This window comes from Terrapene carolina, unplaced genomic scaffold (assembly GCF_002925995.2).
Source record: "Terrapene carolina triunguis isolate 2854851 unplaced genomic scaffold, T_m_triunguis-2.0 Scaffold88, whole genome shotgun sequence".
NCBI classification, from domain to species: domain Eukaryota; kingdom Metazoa; phylum Chordata; order Testudines; family Emydidae; genus Terrapene; species Terrapene triunguis.
The window spans coordinates 18,497,601-18,507,951 of NW_020664439.1; the positions used below are offsets into that span (position 1 = coordinate 18,497,601).

At 47.7% G+C, this 10,351-nt stretch overlaps 1 protein-coding gene across 1 annotated transcript in view; it reads left to right on the top strand.

Annotated features, from left to right (window-relative positions):
• Positions 1–10,351, top strand: part of ATP1B3 (ATPase Na+/K+ transporting subunit beta 3) — a 61,298-nt gene that overhangs the window by 41,935 nt on the left and 9,012 nt on the right. The window lies entirely within an intron of this gene.

Consider the following 10,351-nt stretch of genomic DNA (forward strand, 5'->3'; position numbering starts at 1 on the left):
AAAGTATACATGTGATTTCTTGTTCATATTGAAATATATTTTATTTTTGTTTTTTACTTCAGTACAAGTTGTATTTTGTTTTCCCATTTCATAACCAATATTTTTGTTTTTCTCTTCATGCTGCAAATGCATCTTAGACAATTAATATAATGATGGGTAAGAGACAAGTGGGAGTTCTAAAATTGTTAATGTTCATAAAGTAAGATTTGTTCACACTTGATTTGAAGACAACTTATATCAACAGATGTATTCATGTTTGTTGTATGGCTTAGCGTGTGTGAAGAGTTTCTTTCAGTCCAGATTATTTTATTGATCTGACTTCTGCATATGTTTTCCCAAGTCTGCATTTTAAAAAAACACAAACAAAGTATTTGGTTTAAAAAAGAAGCTTCTAAAGATGGCCATGTGATTCAGTGGCCAGTGCAAGAGATGGAACGCAGGAATATTCTGGCTTTGAGTCTAGATTGAGTTATTTACTCTGAGTGAAATGCTTTTATTCCTTACTTCCTCCTATTCTATCCACCCTCTCTCCCCCACTCTTTGACTGTGAAAAGCCCCAAATCCTGTACGGATGAAGTGGTGTTGACATGCATGAGAACTCTGCAGACCCCATCATGATGTATGTTTCTGGTGACCCACTCTTCAGTCATCGGGGTGTTTGCGTGTTGGCAGGGAGTGAAGGTATTGCTAATAGATGTATAAATTGTGCAGACTTGCTCTCTATCTGTAGTAGCAGATGCAAAGTGACTGATGGTGCCCTACATTCTTCCTAAGGTTTGAAGGTGTGCTGTAGAAGTTTTTCCTCTCCAACCCCATGTAGTTTCCCCTGCTCAAAGTGATTTTACTTGAGTTTTTAATAAAGAATATGCGTTTCACCTTGTGAGACTTCGCTTTACCTCTTTGTGCTTCTGTCAGCCCAGCAGCCAATTTGAAACTTGACTGTAGAGCCAGGATTGCACTAGAAAGCAGAGGTTGCATCTGGGTTGAGCTTTCCTTTGCCAAAGACAGATGTCTAAAAACAGTGTGGTGTACTATGTGTTGGATGTTTAACTTCATGCAAGATTATGGGTATATTCACGTAATGTACACTGATTTTTTTGGTAACTGCTGTAAACTTCAAAATATTTGAGTGATAAAAGTAAGCTGTCTCTTGAATGTTATGTGATTGAGCACAAATCCTATTATCATGCTGTTTACAGACAAAATTTTCTATCTAGCTTCGGATCTGCTCTTTATCAGTCTTCCACCTGCTTTTTCCTCACTTACCCTTTAAGTACATGAGAAATGTGTGATAGTCTTCGATGGAGTTCCATGGGTGTAAATATGAGCAGGATTTAGACTACTGTCTTTGCCTCCTTGTAATACAGTGTGAATCCTTGTAAGTACAACCTATTCACATTCTTAAAGGAAATCACCTATTTAATCTGTAGTCAAATTGAATTTAAAAAATTAAGTTTCAAGTACTACTTGTGTGGCAAAAATTTTCAGGAGGACAGATGTAGTACTTGAAACAATGTAACTTTTTTTTTTCGAAATGACTACAGATTTTAAATAGATGTCCTTTTAAGAATTTTACTATTAAGTATTTCTCTCCCCTCCGTTGCTTTGTGAAAGTCATGCAAACACTAGAAACCACTCTATATGGGAGTGACAGTAAAATGCTTATTTATGAAGTGCTATAAAATGAACATAGTAAACTGAAAGACAAGAAAAAGTGTCTTTCAGTGTCATTTATAAAAAATAGTGTGACAGTTTTTCAGGTAGAATTGTGACTTTCAAATTGTTGTTCCTTAATACACCCTGTTCTGGTTGCTTTTGTCTCTTTATTTAGTTCTTTACCCTTTTGCCAGAGATATTTAGCTTTATGTTAGAATAGCTTTTTCAGCATTTTCTTTTCTTTACCTTAAGATATATTGTTTACATATATTATATTGTTGGCTTTTGGTTTTTTGCATCAAATATTTGCTTAAAACATACAGGAAAAAGAGGGCTACACAGGCACATATAGCACCCAGGCATACACAGCATATACACTCCCCTCAAAATTTATCATTTTAATCCAAAGATATCCAGTTATTACACTGCTTACAGAGAGAGATGACTATTACTTTCCTAAGTTGCAAAAGAGAATAAAAAAGGTGATGAATTACAATAGAGTTGAATGAGTAGGGTTGCCTTCCCTTGCTGATGTCAACATAACTAGGATTTTAAGGTGTATGAGGTAAGATTAGTAAAATTTTGCCCTATAAAAATAGCTGCTAATCATTGATCTTGCCTCTTGTTCTTATCACCACACGTCAGTTTGGGTAACAAGATGAGCTGTGATTGTAGACGATATCTGGATTCCCACTTGTTCTAATTATAGGATTACAAGTCATTCTTAACAGCATTTATCCCAAGTTCTACATTTCTTCAGGACACAGTACATCCTTGTTTTCACTTCTGCAATAATATTTACTGTATTTGGAGGCAGTTCTAGTTTAATATCGGGGGGTATCTATTTTGTATTTTGCAAACTATGGCCTGATTATTAGGAGTGCTGACCACCCACGGAAGCTGTTGGTGCTAAGCATCTTTGAAAACCAGGCCATTAATGAACGGAGAGTCTAGAAATTCTTCTGACAGATGCATTTTAGTAAGTGCTGGATTTATTCTATAGTAATCTCCTTGAGTTGCGCATATATATGTAGATAGATAGATAGATATATTACTTAGGGCCAGATTTTACAAAAGTTAGTCATGCAGTTGCTCATCAGGCAATTGTAAGTGCAAATATACCTATGTGCACAGAGTTAACAGATCTGTGCATGTAAATACGATGATTGTATATGCAGTTGTGCAACTACTCTTGAAAATCTGTACCTTAACTTCCTACTCTTACTGTAATTCTATTTAATCCATTTTTCTTTTTTAGAATATTCACGTATTCCATACTTCATTTGTTCAATTGTATTTCTGTAATTATTCTTTTAAAAAAGTGTATTTTCCATTATGTGAGCACTTAATATAGTTTACAAGTACAGTGTAATGGGAAATATTGAATCTTTGCAGTACATAGCAGGGCTTGCTAGCTCAAGGGCCAAAAAATCTGACAGATGTGCCTCCAAAGGAGGTTGAGAGAGAAGGAAAAAATAAATACAGTTACAGGCCAGAGAAGGATTGGGAACAGGATCCTGTCCAAAATGTCACAAACAATTTTTTTTTTTTAAGCCTATCATACTGAAATTGGATGTTTTCTTCTGCATGTGTTTTTCTCCTTCTTCCTCCTTGCTCTCTTCCTGCATTCTTCCCTTTGCTTTTGTTTCCATTTAACTGCTACCCCTACAGTTGATCCTTACTGCATGTGTTTGCTACATTGCTTTTATCATTAATTCATATAGAAAAGAGGCATCTATGTCAGAAAAGCCACTTGTGCATTCCCTACCCTGTGGGTGAAATTGAACAAGCAAAGGCCTGAATTTTCTCCTCCTGCAGCAAAATCCATCAAGGGACTTTCTACTTGGGGATCTTTCTCTCAATAGCCTTCCATACACAGGAGCACGGCGATAATGTTAAAAAATTACTATAGGCTGGAGCTGTACTAACTTTTGACGTTTATTTTTTCTGTGTGGCCAGTGGGAGGCTGATGTGCATCCTTTACGCCAGTACTGCTCCTGTCCATTCTTAACTTCCCTTTTGGACTACACTGACAGCCCTCCACAGGGTCCAGAAGGGGTGGGCACAATGCTGTGAGGCTGTGGAGAGCTTCGCTATCACACTGCATAGGGAAGACTTTAATGTGGAGGGCCCCCTCCATGCATGGATCTGAACAGGCATGATCTCTGCCAGAGTAAGGAGCCTCAAATGTTAGATTTCATGTAACTTTTAGCAATAAGTCCTGGGTGCTTCTGGAAACATCATGTCCATGAGAAAGTACATAACTACTTAAGTAATGGACCATTATCTAGAGCAGTCAATTACATTTTACTAACATTTTTAGTAAAATCTAATGAAGTGCTTTGGTTAACTTTATTTGCAGATAACTCTGTAACCAAGTGTGGCCTCTGGACTATAGCTTATGAAAACAGTCCCCTGTTGTCTCTACTGATTTATATGTTATCCAGTAAATCTAATTGGTATCAAACAAATTTAATGTGTTGATGAGATTAAGCATTGTATATTGAATCTCACGGGGTAGGGGAGAAGCATTCTCTACACACACCTCAGGATTGTTGCATCCAAAAATGATGGTGTAAGCAATGCCCACATTCATCCTAGGAAGTCTGTGGTAGAGCATAAGAGAGGACCCTGGTCTCCTAATGTGCACCTGCACTGCACACTAAGCCCAGATCTGTGGGACCCGGGCTTGTGGATTTGATGTTTCCAAGCCCATGCTTGAGTTATCCACAGTGCAGTGGAAACCTGGGCTTCACAATCATGCTGCTGCATCCATACTGTAATATGCAGACCCAAGTCAGAGCTTCAGCTTCTGCGGATGTATACTATCATATCCCAGAATTCCTAGTGTCCTTGCCAACTGACAGTTGTTTCATAGCAGATTGTGGGAGAATTTTCTGTGTCCTATGGTGGTTGACTGGAAGCGTTTTGGTTGATTTTAGTTCACAAATACATCCAGCTGAGCCATTTTGGGTCCATGTGTTCCCAGCAGCCGGAGACAATACAGACCCTGACAGAATGGAAGAACTTCTCTGCCTCTTGTTCTGTCCTGTTTTGGGACACAGGCAGAGCAACTGCATGACCTTCTCTACCTCATGCTCTGCCTGTGTCCCAAAATAGGCAGAACATCTGCATGACAGTAGAGGACATTTCAGTTGCAGTTTTTGAACTGCTGAAGGCACCTCTCAGAGGGGGATATTGACATGCCAGCTGTGACCCAGATGCTGCTGCTAATGCTTGTTCCCTTAGCCGCAGATTTCCCCCTATCTAGACTGGCCCAGGGGTAATTGCCAAGCCAGCTGCATTTGAAACAGAAGATCCTTCTTCGAGTGCTTGCTCATGTCCATTCCATATTAGGTGTGTGTGCTCACCACATGCACCGGTGCCAGAAGCTTTTCCCTTAGCAGTATCCGTAGGGGACCGGTTCTGGTGCCCTCTGGATTGGTGCCCACCTGGCACGGTATAAGGGGCACCACTGGCTCCCTCCACGCTCAGTTCCTTCTTGCCGCCAGTGATGGTGCTGGAACTTCTGCTGCTTCGGCTAGCTTTCGCTTAGTTCAGTGTGTCTCACGATTGTTTCTTCGTAAAATAGTTGTATAGAGTTTAGTACGGGTCGGCAACCTGCGGCATGGCACGTGTGCCGATTTTTACTGGCACGCTGCTGCCAGCCAGGGTTCTGGCCTCTGGCCCCATTCAGCCCACTGCCTGCCTGGGTGAACAGAACCCTAGGCTGGCAGTGGGCTGAGCGGGGCTGGTGGCCGGGACCCCGGCTGGCAGGAGCTGGTGGACGGAACCCCAGACCGGCAGTGGGCTGAGCGGGGTAGCAGACAGAACCCCAGATCGGCAGCGGTTCACTGGCTGCCAGTCTGGGGTTCAGTCTACTGGCCCCGCTCAGCCAGCTGACGGTCTGGAGTTCCGGACGCCGGCCCCTTGCCAGCCGAGGTCCTGGCTGCCGGCCCCACTCAGCCCGCTGCCGGCCTGGGTGAATGGAACCCCCGGCTGGCAGCAGGCTGAGCGGGGTCAGCAGCTGGGACCCCAGCTGGCAGGAGCCGACGGAACCCCACTCAGCCTGCTGATGGTCTGGGGTTCCGGCCACCGGCCTCTTGCCAGCCAGGGTCCCGGCCATCAGTCCTGCTCAGCCTGCTTGCCAGCCTGGGATACCAGCCGCCGGCCCCGCTCACCTCGCTGCTGGTCTGGGGTTCCAGCTGCCCGGCCCCCTGCCAGCCGGGGTCCAGGCCTCCGGCCCTGCTCAACCCGCTGCCGGCCTAGGGTACCGGCAGCCAGCCCAGGCCTCTGCTCCTGGCCTGGGCCCAGTGCTCTGCAGCCACCCCCAGCTTCTAAAAAAATCTCGCATGTCTCGCACCCCCAGGGGGTGCATGCACCCCAGGTTAAGAACCACTGCACTAAACTGATAAGATCTGCATTTTAATTTAATTTTAAATGAAGCTTCTTAAATATTTTAAAAACCTTGTTTACTTTACATACAACAATAGTTTAGTTATATAATATAGACTTAGAGAGAGAAACCTTCTAAAAACGTTAAAATGTATTACTGGCATGCGAAACCTTAAATTAGAGTAAATAAATGAAGATTCGGCACACCACTTCTGAAAGGTTGCCAACCCCTGGTTTAGTATTTACCCTTGGTATTAGTTCTAGTTAGTTGGTCCCGGACGGGACTCAGCCTAGGGATGGGGCATGCCCCGATTCCCAGGCTTTAAACCATGCGATTGTTGTAAGTGGCCCATGCCCATCAGCGACCCACATGTTAGCTGTTTAAGGTGTCTAGGAAAAGGACACATAAGTGACAAGTGTTGCATCTGTAAGTCGTTCAAACCCAGAATGAAAAAGGAGAGAGACATCCATCTCAGGGCACTCCTGATGGAGTCGGCACTGACCCCAGCACAGGAGCAGAGGTTCGACTCGGCCCCGAGCACCGCAACATCAGTACGGAGCACGCCGCTGATGCCGACTACGAGCCGGCACAGATCCCCCTCCCCTGCCAAGAAGCCCAAGAAGTCCGTGAGGGGAAGAACTCCCGCTTCCCGTAAGGGAAAGGAGAGGGCCGGAGGAGAGCCAAGACCCGTGTTGGGTGGCTCAACACCTCTGTCAGTGAGTTGGGCCCCAGCTCAGGTCAAGCGGTCGAGCCCTTTCTGTACTATGTCTGCCACACTGGACAGTGATGAGGGCCTCTGTCAACTCGAAGTCCCATCGATGCCCGAGGCTCTGCAGGCAGCGCAGGAGATCCTGACGCTACCGGTGCCACCCGCATCAGCTTTGGTGGTACCCAAGACCAGTGGTAAACCCGCCTTGGGACCGTTCCACATGTCCCTGCCTCAGCAGCACTGCTCCCCATTGCAAGGGACATCCTGCCAGTGCTTGACTGCACGGAGCTGTCATGCCTTGGACTTCGGGAGGCAGGCTCAGAGAAGCCCTCTTCGGTCTCCGGACTGTGGGCACCGACAGCAGGATTGAAGGCGCAGCTCACTGGTAACCTGGTGCAGACCTGTGGAAGCACGCGCACGCCCCGGCATGAGCATCAAGACCAACCCATCGGGTCTCCAACATCTCGGCACCAGTCCTGCGACCAGTCAGAACGGGGTCACAGGTCACCCGTCTGTCGGCACCCATCACCAAGACGCGAATCCCCTCGATCGGGGAGATTCTATTGACGACTGGCCCGCTCCAACTCCTGGTCCTGCTCTAGATCCCGATACAGGTCAAGCAGAGTGAGGCATAGATCATCGGTCTATTGACACAGATCCACCGAACCCCAAAGATCCCTGGGGTCCCGCGGGAGGAACTAGTCCTGACTGGACAGGTTGGCATCGACACACAGCGGCCAGCACCATAGTGAGGAGGAATGCCAGGCCAGCCGGTCACGGTCACTCCACAGCATCCGTTCCGCTTATGACTATGGCAAACCTCCTCCTCCCTGCCACCCATCTCAAAAAAGGCTGAGTGCAAATATTTTGTGCCAGCTAAAGGCCATGAGTATCTCTATACTCACCCGGCCCCAAACTCCCTCGTAGTTGAGGCCGTTAACCAGAGGGAGAGGCGGGGTCAACCCGGGGCTGCGCCCAAGAATAAAGACTCGAAGAGACTGGATCTGTTTTGGCGAAAAATTTATTCGTCTTCAAGCCTTCAGTTGAGAATGGCGAACTACCAAGCCCTCCGTGGCTGCTATGACTACAATCTGCGGCAGTCTATGGCCAAATTCGAGGTCTCGCTGCCCAGAGGGTCCAAGAAGTAATTCTAGGCGATCCTTGAAGAGGGCACGGCTGCAGCGAGAGTGGCCCTCCACGCAGCTTCGAATGCAGCAGACTCCCCGGCTCGCACCATTTCCTCGGCCATCTCCATGTGAAGGGCATCCTGTCTGCTCCTTTCTGGTCTGTCAACGGAGGCTCAGCAATTGATGCAGGACCTCCCCTTCGACAGCCAGGCCCTGTTTGCAGAGCAGATGCACACTAAACTGCATGGCCTTAAGGAATCCCGCACTACCCTGAAAACTCGGGGGGCTGTACGTTCTAGGTCCAGCCCATAAGTGGTTCAAACCGCAGCAATCTCAGGGCCAAGGGAGTCAACCCCGCCAGGAGCCCCCGTCCCCCAAGAAGAGTAGGGGCTACAAGTGCTGCCCAAGCCACCCCCTCCTCTGTCCAGCGTTTTGAGGTTGCGCATACCAGACTCTACCTCAGATCCATCTGTCCTGCTGTTCTCAACTGCCTTTACCTCTACCTCCCCCCACCCTGCTTCCCCATCCCTCTTCAAGGACCCTTCTCATGAGAGCCTCCTTGCGCAGGAGGTAAAGGGGTTGCTGTATTTGGGTGCTGTGGAAGAAGTGCCTCTCGAGTACAGGAACAAGGGGTTCTATTCCCAGTATTTCTTAATCCCAAAGGCCCAGGCCGGTCTGCGGCCCATCCTGGAAACTACATCCTGGACCTGAGGGACCTCATCAAGTATATAAAAAAGCTAAAGTTCCGCATGGTCTCCAGTCCAGAGATCACCTGTACACGGTCGTTGCCATTCCTCTGATGGTACTCTCCTCACTGCAATGGTGGACCGATGGACATGCCCCTCCCCCATCACTCCATCAATTTGGTATCGGACACCTTGGACTTTGGCTGGGGCGCACACCTGAGCGACCTCCAGACCCGGGGTTATGTGCTCCCTGGAGGAGATGACATTACACATAAGCATCAAAGAGCTCAGGGAAGTCCGCTTGGCGTGCAGAGTCTTCCTACCTCACCTGTCGGGCAAGGTGGTAAGAGTCCTGATGAACAACACGGCCCTGATGTTCTACATCAGCAGGCAAGGGGGGGAGCACATTGGTTGACTCTCTGCCAAGAGGCACTCCGTCTCTGGGACTTCTGCATCAGCCATGAAATCCATCTGGAAGCTTGTCACCTCCCTGGCGTCAAGAACACGCTAGCGGATCACCTCAGCAGGGACTTCTCTCACCACGAGTGGTCGCTCCACTTGGAGGTAGCCTGCATGATCTTCCAGAGGTGGGGAACTCCCCAAGTGGACCTGTTCGCCACTAGGCTAAACAGGAAATGCCACCGGTTTTGTTCATGGCAAGGCCTGGGCAAGGACTCCTTCTCTGATGCCTTCCTCCTGTTGTGGTCAGGGAACCTGATGTATGCATTCCCTCCGATTCCTCTCATCAGTAGGGTCCTAGCAAAGATCAAGAGAAACAAAGCACAGGTTATCTTGATCGCCCCGGCGTGACCTCACCAGCACTAGTTCGGTACGCTCATGAACTTGGCAGCGGCCCCTCCCTGGCCCCTGCCCAACCGACTGGACCTGCTGTCACAGGACTATGGTCAGCTCCTGCACCCCAACCTCATGTCCCTCCACCTTGTGGCATGGATGCTGCGCAGCTGAACCTGGAGGAGCGGACCTGCTTGGATGAGGTCCAACAGGTCCTCCCGGGAAGCAGGAAGCCCTCAACCAGACTGACTTACTGGGCCAAGTGGACGAGGTTTTCCCGCTGGGCGTCCGAGCGTGGCATCTCTCCCTCGCGCTCTTCTGTACAATCTGTCTTAAACTACCTGCTTCATCTGAGGAACCAGGGCCTGGCACACTCTTCCATTAGAGTGCATCTCGTGGCATCTCTGCTTTTCACCCACTGATCCAGGGACAGATGGTGTTTTCTCATGACATGATGGTCAGATTCTTGAGAGGCCTCGGGAGACTCTTCTTGCAGGTACGGACTCCTGTCCCGCAGTGTGATCTTAACTTGGTCCTCTCTAGGCTCACCGGTCCATCCTTTGAGCCTCTGGGTTCCTGCTCCCTTTTCTACCTGTCTTGGAAGGTCATGTTCCTGGTGGCGGTGACATCGGCAAGACCATCTCTGAAATTAAAGCCTTGACCTCAGGACCTCCATACACGGTCTTCTACAAAGATAAGGTTCAGTTGCGGCCTTCCTGCCAAAAGTGGACTCCCCTTCCATATGAACCAGGACATAGTCCTCCCAGTATTCTGTCCCAAACCGCACAAGACCAGTGAGGAGAGACGTCTTCCCGCCCTGGATGTCTGGAGTGCCTTTGTTATGCTCATACAAAGCACACGGGATCTTTATAGAGGAAGGTAAATACGCACAGCATTTATTGACAATACCACAGTTAGCATATGCTTTTCCGTTTTTTACACACACACACACACACACACACACACACACACACACACACACACA